Source organism: Mus musculus, chromosome 11, assembly GCF_000001635.26.
Source record: "Mus musculus strain C57BL/6J chromosome 11, GRCm38.p6 C57BL/6J".
In the NCBI taxonomy this organism is placed as follows: domain Eukaryota; kingdom Metazoa; phylum Chordata; class Mammalia; order Rodentia; family Muridae; genus Mus; species Mus musculus.
Genome location: NC_000077.6, coordinates 91,560,013 through 91,568,840, shown reverse-complemented (window position 1 = coordinate 91,568,840; position 8,828 = coordinate 91,560,013). Strand labels below are relative to the sequence as shown.

The 8,828-nt window shown below is 36.5% G+C and overlaps 1 long non-coding RNA gene across 1 annotated transcript; it reads left to right on the top strand.

Moving 5' to 3' along the window:
* The first annotated feature begins 7,033 nt into the window (after nt 1–7,033).
* Gm38950 lies at nt 7,034–8,248 on the top strand. Its single transcript, XR_880136.1, has 3 exons — nt 7,034–7,098; nt 7,192–7,322; nt 8,203–8,248. It is a non-coding gene; the product is annotated as a predicted gene, 38950 (long non-coding RNA).
* Nucleotides 8,249–8,828: the final 580 nt, after the last annotated feature.

The window sequence follows — 8,828 nt, the reverse complement described above, 5'->3', positions numbered from 1 at the left end:
CATTTGGTCCACAAGGATGGGTAGGGAAGATGTACTGGGCCATCCTAGAGAATCCGAACCATTTATCTTGTGCTATCTGCACATGGGCTTAAACTTTGACACTATGAATAAGATCAATGAACAAGAATTATCAAACCTACATTTAGATTCTGGGTTTGGTTTAATCATTTGCCATCCAATAGCTTGTGAATTCAAACACATTTTGACCCTCACTAGCTTTTTATCAGTTGCTCTATGACTGAAAAAAAATACTTATTATTGCTTATTAAATAATCTCAGAATCCTGTTGGATAATCAATGTAGAAAGTATCAAAAATTTTAATCCTCTATGGGCTAGATGTCAAAGACAGAAACATGGGTTTATAGTGATCCCTATCCTTAATGAATTTATAGTTTAAATAAGAACACAACTTCTTGCAATAAAGAAGAAAGACGTGTTTAAAATTCCAAGCTAGTGAGCAAAGTGCTGTGAGTACACAGAAGTGGGTCATTTACACAAAAGGATGGGGGAGTTGTTACACAATGACTATGTTAGTTACTGCTCTTATTGTTGTGTCAAATACCATCAATAAATAAAGGAAATGAAAGAGGGAAGGAAGTGGAAGGAGGAAAGAGAAAAATGGAAGGGAGTGATGGAGGAAGAGCTTATTCCATCCTACATGTCAATGGGGATACCGTCCGAGATAGTGGGATATCTTGGAGCCAGCTGTCAAAATATGGTATTTCCCATTGCATTTGGCCATTGGGAGGCAGAGTTAACAATAACAATTAGGAGCAGGTTGCAAAGCCTCTAGGACCACCCCCATTTACCTAACTTCCTCCAGCAAAGCTTCACTTCCTGAAGGTTTTACAGCTGACCAAAACATTGTGTTGTAAGGTCAAGACAAAATATTCAAACACATAAGCCTATCAAGAACAGAGACAGAGACAGAGATGAGAGAGAGAGAGAGAGAGAGAGAGAGAGAGAGAGAGAGAGAGAGAGAGAGAACTAAACCCCTGAGTATAAAGGACCACAAGTTAGAAACTTGTTCAAAGTTCTCTTTCGCAAAAACAAGATTGTCTTTAAGAGAAAAAGTAACATTTTGTTTGAGGTATGCCATGACCACATCTCATATCACATGGGTCCCTGGTTTGTGACAATAGACTGTGCCAGGAAACTTAGTAAGGTTGAGTGGGTACGAGAGCCCAGCACCCATGTACCCATCTGAAATGGTAAGCACCCTCTCCCTGCTCCCTATTAGATTCCTGACCCAGAACATACAACTCCACTCCCCACATCAGTCACATAGCCCTGAACGGAGTTCTCCATGCTAATGTGGTATCTAGAGGTCCTGAGGGTTTAGCCAATAAGATTCCTTTCCCAAATATTCCTTGCCGAAAAAGTATTTCAGCTCTGGTCCACCCTGAGGATCTTATTTGGGCAGGTAAATAGAAAAAAAAATTTATGAATATATACTTATGGCCCAAGACTTTATGATTATACTTTAGTAAGAACAAACAAACAAGCAAACAAATAAATAAATAAATAAAGCAACACTATCTTTTGCATAACAATGAGATTTTTTTCAAGACCTTAGTCACTACTGTAAGTTTTAAAAGTCAATTTTAAGATTAGAAGTTAGAATGTGAACTCATCTCTGTCCCTCTGAATCTCTGATTTAATGAGCTTTGCATTGAAAGGCATGCTCTCATCAGTCTTCAACATTTACAGGGGGGAGAGAACTGTAAGAAAGTGTATCAGAAGGGGAGAGAGTTCCATAGAAGAAGGCGTAGGTACAAGAATCATTATTTCAAAACAAGAATTTAGAGACTGACAAAATAAACTGTGGTATTCTTTTTGGCACATCTGGCCCAAGCAGCTGTAACATTCAGGAAAAATAAATATTTACTACTCAATAGCTTTTGAATTAAGGTAGTTTAAACATCCCTTATGAACACAGTCGCAAGTATCCTGAGAATAGGAGTCCAGGGGCAGAACCGCGAGATCACAAATACCAAAGGATAAAGGAGTCAACAATTGCTTGGTGCAAAGAGATAAACAAACAAGAAGTTGGAAAAGTAAAGAAATAAATGGGATGAAAGGAGAGAAAGCAGATATAGAAATAACAAGAAAAATGATTTAAAAGGAAGAGAGCTGTTATACATATTAAGAAGAGAGCAGTGCTGTGAGAGATGACTTAAGAGGAGCTATGTTGAGGTGTCAGACCATTAATAACCTCTGAGAGATCAGGTAGACCCAGAAATAAGATAGCAATGGGCTAAGGAGTTAAAGAGCAGTCAGGATAATGAGAGCGAAAGAGGCCCATAAATCCTAAACTGTTTTATAAACAAATACAATCAGAAGATACAGCTTGTTAAACCCAGAGCCTGGCTGTCCCTTTTTCTACAAACTCTATGAATTGACCTTGTGCTTAAAGTAGACATGTGGGACTTTCATAGAATGTGTTATATTCCATGAAGAAATTCAGAAAGTGGATGAGAGTTTTTCAGTCTTCTTTTAAAAAAAATGGATACTTTATTAATTTACATTTCAACTATTATCTCCTTTCCTGATCCCCCCCAGAAACCCCCTATTCTATCCCCTCCTCCTGCTTATGTGGGGCCCCCACCCACCCACCCATTCCTGCCTCCCTGCCCTCTCATTCATCTACAATGGGGCATCAAGCCTTCACAGGACCTAGTGCCTCTTCTCTTATTGACTCCCAACAAGGCCATGTTCTGCTACATATACAACAGGCGCCATGGGCCCCTCCATGTGTACTCCTTGGTTGATGGTTTAGACCCTGGGAGCTCTGGTTGGTTGATATTGTTGTTCTTCCTATGGAGTTGCAAACTCCTTCAGTTCCTTCAGTCCTTTCTCTAATTCCTCCATTGGGGACCCTGTGATCAGTTCAATGGTTGGCTGTGAGCATCCCTTCTCTGAAGACTGGCCCAAGCTTTAAAAGCATGGATCATCATTAGTCTCTAAATAGCATCCACTGTTTCTTTTAAGTCAACTGCCTGCTCCCGATAACTTAGCAACTTATTTTCAGCTTCTTCAGCAATTCTGATTTGTTTCTTTGAAATTGACACCAATTTGAATACAGTCTTGACTCTGGCCCCAAGAATACAATCTATCGTTTGACCATCCCTTATAGCTGCTCCAATCCCAGTTCTTTAAACTTCTCTTGCTTCTTTTTATTTCTATCTCTGATTTCCAGTTATCATAGCTAGCCTATCAATCAAACCCATTTACTAACCTTTACATGAACTTAAGATATAATCCTGAGTTTTCTTTTCCTCTTCTGAGGATTCATTTTATGAGTAACCTTTTCCTCACTCTCTGTGTAATGGTGCTTAATTGCTAAAACATAAACATGAGGGCATAAAATAAGTAATTTTAAACTGGTGGTGTTTTAAATGATTCAGAAAATAATGAATTGAGTATATTAATTTGTTTCCTCGAGAAAAACACTAGCAGATATTAATATTTAATAGAGGGTTCCAGTGTTTGAGATTTTTGTACCAGGACTGTACAACTTATATGCTCAGCAATAGGGTTGTTTATGAAGAAATGTAATCAAGTGAAATAATTTCATATTTATTGGCAAAACAGTGACATCTATTGTTCAATGATATATAAAATGGAATTTGGAATGAAAAGCAGTGCTACATTTTATGTATTGAGTTCCAGGATAATGATGACTAATTTAAATTCTTTGTTTTAAGATACTAATAGGTAGTATCCAGTGATTTCATATGAAATCAAAGCAAACTGGACATCTAGGAATATGAGATTTAATCATGAGTTCACATGTCCCAGATCTGTCATGAAAAAGAAATAAGATAATAAATGATGGAATATACTTGAAAATAGATGTTATTTATTACAGTTACATTTTCCAATTTATGGATTAACTAAGTGTGTATATTTGATGATTTCAAAAGCCCAAACTGAACTCTGAATTTAAGGCAAAATACTATTTTCATGCCATGTCTGTTATTAACTGTCTATCAATTTAAGTTCATTTACCTACCATCTTGATGAAAGTTTATGATCTCTAAGATTGTGTAACTTGTCGGAGGAAGTAGTTCTATCTATGTCTTGTGTGTATACATGTGTGCTATGCATGGGTACACAGTTTGACTGGGTGTGTAGGCACCTATGAGTACATTCATATGAAGGCCGAAGGATAACTTCTGGTGCCTTTTTCAGACCCCATTTACCATGGGGCTTTGAGACCAGTTTTCTCACTGGCCAGAAAACTCCAAGGATCCTACTGTCATATACACCACATCTATCTATCTATCTATCTATCTATCTATCTATCTATCTATCTATCTATCTATCTATCTATCTATATTTTTTTAAGTAGGGGATCAACTTGTATCTAACTCTTTGTAATCAGGATGTCTTGAATTCCAACTTTTCCAGCCTCTACCTCCTGAGAGCTAAGATTATAGGTACAGCCCACCAAACTTGACTTAGGGCACACTTTTCTATAAGTTGTTGCTAACAGTTGGTAAAAGTTTGTTAATAGGACTTCTCATTATTTGACATATACAAACTTTACCATATACAACATTGGTCATATACAACATTTATCACATGGTAGACTGACAACAGAAAGAAAGGAAGAAGCTCTCCAAGTTTAAGTTTCAGAAGACCCTATGGCCTACATCCCAAAGTATCAAGAACCTTCAATAAAAGTGCCATCAGCTTGGTTCTAAAAGAATATGGAGATTTCCTATTCAAAAGACAATATCTCATGGATGCCCTACAAGGCTTAATGCCATCCCAAGATTCAAAAGCGTGTAGCACATCTCTGAAAGTCTTCAGTTTTACCTGTTCTAACACTATTTGGAAAGTAATTCTAAGTCCAAGGTCACTTCTGATAGAAGGTAAATGGTGAGCTGTGAGCTATGAAGTCAAAATGGAATTTGTAACAGGATGGATACACTGGTTCAAAAATAATCACTCTCATTCCAGAAGGGAACATATAATAGCTGGGAATAAGTGTCAAAGCAAGACCAAAACTCATAAAGGAAAAAAAAAATATCAAATCCTATAGCTTGATGTCCAGCATGTGGGACATACAGTATCATGCTATGACTTCTGTTGGGCTTTGGCCTGCCAGACATGTGCCTGTGGTCTTGCTGGTTGTAGTTCTACATGACCTCTCACTTAGGTTTACCTCCACGGCTTGTCTGCTACTTCCATCATCAGAAATTCCATATGTCAGACATCTGTACCAATCTTCACCTCCACCTTAACCACTTCACAGGTAAGAGGATGTGTTAAGTAAGTGACCCTAAACCGATCACACACTGCCTAGTCTCAGAGACTTTCCTTTGAAATCTGCATGGAAGCCCACATAACCCTTTACATTTTCACTCTGTGTGCCTGTAAAACTAGTTTCGCATGAACTGCATCATGGTCTGTTCCGTCAATAGCAGGTCTCCTTAGACTATAGCTGCATTAACCTCTGGATGGATCAGAACTGTTAAAAGAACCGGACCCATGGAAACAGTCCCATAGGTGGGCATGTTTGGGCAGGGTCTCAACAAGGGAAAGTCTTTTAAATAAATGCACTTTCTCATATCCTTAAGCTTACAATCCTTGAGTCTGGATAATCCCTCAGATGCCCTCAGGAATCTTTCCTGATACAAGCTAATTGATTTCTTACTAATGCAACCTTTTTTTTTTTTTTTTTCACAAACCAAACATTCCTTAGCTAGAACTCTATATGGGCGTTTCTAACCAATCTTGTAGTTTTTCATATCTTTCAACTCTGCTCCCTACCCTCAAATATGATTTAATAGTAAAAAATTAAAAAAAAAAAAAGCCAAAGACCTCATGCTACTGCTTGAATGCTGGGATTCCTTGAAATTTGTCCCACAAACTTAACTAATCCATTAATTTTAAATTCTGGACCCCACAATTTTTAAATGTATGGAGACATTGCAGCCACATTCTTTGCCACAGTGTAACATGAGAGAGGCTAGACGACCTCTCAAAAAGACTCTTTCTACCTGAAAGCTCACAAGCAGTCTTTAGGGCCAATATTGTGAAGCTGTACTCCAAGAACAATCACTTATCTCACTGAGATGTCTGGGTGTTATCTCTCTAGAGGATGATGTTCCTCCAGAGGACCCAGGTTCAGTTCCCAGCACCATATGGTAACTCACTCAGCCTCTCTAACTCCAGTTTCAGAGGATCAGATGCCACTTCTAGTCTCTCAGGGCACTGGGTGCATGTGTTGACAAACATACATACACATAGGCAGGACACCAAAGCACACAAAATGAAATATAAAAAAAACAAACAAAAAACCATCTATCAACCTTTGCTTTTAGCATAGAGCTTTTTAGTGCCACAATAATTGTTAAGCTTGATTTTTTTTTTGGATATAAAGACTTCTCCTTTGAAAATGTTAGTCTTCATTATGCTCTATTTTTTCCTTTAATAGTAAATATATTTTGCCTCACATAAAATATCATGCTAACAGTTTCCCTTCCTTCTACTCCTACCATAACCCCCCCTCAAAAAATATGAATTTACTCTCTTTCTGTCTCTCAGAAAACAAACATGTTTTTAAGGTATGATGATATATATGATATGATATATGATATATGATATATGATATATGATATATGATATATGATATATGATATATGATATATGATATGATATATGATATATGATATATGATATATGATATATGATATATGATATATGATATATGATATATGATATATGATATGATATATGATATGATATATGATATGATATATGATATGATATATGATATGATATATGATATGATATATGATATGATATATGATATGATATATGATATGATATATGATATGATATGACATAATAAAACAAATATAACATATTGGAATTGGCAAATGAGAGAAAGAGAAGGAAAAGGGGTACATGTTCAACACAGAAGCCTATGCATTACATTTTGTAGTCATCACCAGTGGTAGTTGATCTTAATTCTTAACTTGAGAATTTGGAACTTGGAATTTGGAATTTGGAATCACCCAAAGAGACACATCACTGGGTATTTCCAGGGATGTTCATCTTAAAGAACAAGATCTACCTGCAAAGTAAGAAACCCCTTCCAGCACTCGGCTAGGGGAAGCACAGTGCTTCTTGCCTATCTTAATGTCTTAATGATGAGTGCATCTTATTCCTTACAGCTGCTCTCCTCTACTAGCCTTAGTCTCCAGCTTCCTAACGAACAGCAATGGCTCAACAGGGAACTTCCAGGTCTTCAGCAGAGCTTTGGGACTCTGGACACATCTAACTTTGTGGATTCAGCAGCTATTAGGTTCCCTGTCTTTTCTGCTTACAAATGACTATTTTTGGCCTGCTCAGTATAACCTTATACTGTTATGTATATATAGTATGCTCCCTATAGTATAAACAACCTAGTGAATCCCTTAATACCAACTATTCCTGAGATTGTGAAGAGCTGGATTTTTCAAGCCCTGCTGTTAAGAGTATTAATTAATATACGCCATTTCTTAGTGTTCTGAAATTTATACAATAGTCATATTCCATCATCCTGTATTTCTTTTAATGGATTCTGTCATGAGAACAGAGTACAGAGAATAATATAAATATATAGAATAGTACATAGACCATCATACATAGAATACTGTAAATAGCCAGAAGAATAAAATAGTTAATGCTCATTTCTGAAAATAGGAATATGAAGATGAAAGTATGAAATTTGGATTACATCTAAAAGAGCTTTCAATTTTTTTATTTATTTACTTATTATGTGTGGTCTTCTAATGCTTGCATAAGTGCTCATAGGTGTCTGAAAGTGTTTTCTCCTATGAGAGCTTATAGATGCTTTTTTACACAAAGTAATAAAAAAAGAAATAATAACCCAAAGAAATCTGAACATGATCTGAAAAGTATTTCCCAGTACATAGGGTGGTAGTTAGTGGTATCTCTGGAAACCCAAACCCTAATGTCACATCAAAGAGCTTCAAAGACAGTGGTTCAGTGTAGATTGTAGGATGTTGTTATCCAGGAGCTCTGGGGACTGATAATGGAAGAAAGAAAATTGAGTGTTTCCATTATGACCCAAAGTCTCAGCCGCTGAAAGTAGTTTTTCTTTTAGTATTAAAAAAAAATGTATTTTTAAATAAACTCCCCCAAATCACAAAGAACATCAAACATGTTTTTTTTTTTTGTAGAAAACAAAAGACTTTAAAATCTAGGGACCCCGAAAGCATAACTTGAGGAAATGTAAGTAAAACAATGCTTCCGTTCCACCCCATTGAGAGTTTTTTTCAACTTTATTTGTAAAACAAATGGAGGTAGGGGAGTGACATTCTACTACAGAACATCACTTAGTTGAATGTTCAATAATACCTCATAACCTTGTTCATAAAGTCTACTGGAAGAATCTGGCATGTTTTATGTAGACAGGGGTAGAAGATGTTTGAGAAAGATAGGCCGCCTAGCATACATCCCAATCATGTGGGCAAGAGACAAAGACTGTGCACTTGATTTCATTCTCAGTCACTTGTTCCTCCTTCAAAAGTCATACCACATGAAGATGCTCTTGAAGCTAGATAACACATGAGTCCAGAAAAAAGGGACCATTAATTTGAAATACAGGGTATATTCTGTGCCTGTCCTCTTGTCTCACCATTTCCAAATATGATCTTGTGTCCCATTTCTAAACTATATGCAAAATGTGTTTATTATGTTAATATAAATTTATAATTCATGACTTTTTTTAACTGAACTAACAAGATCATAATAAATTTCATAGCTTAACAAATGCAAGTTACTACCTGACAGTTCTGCAGGTCAG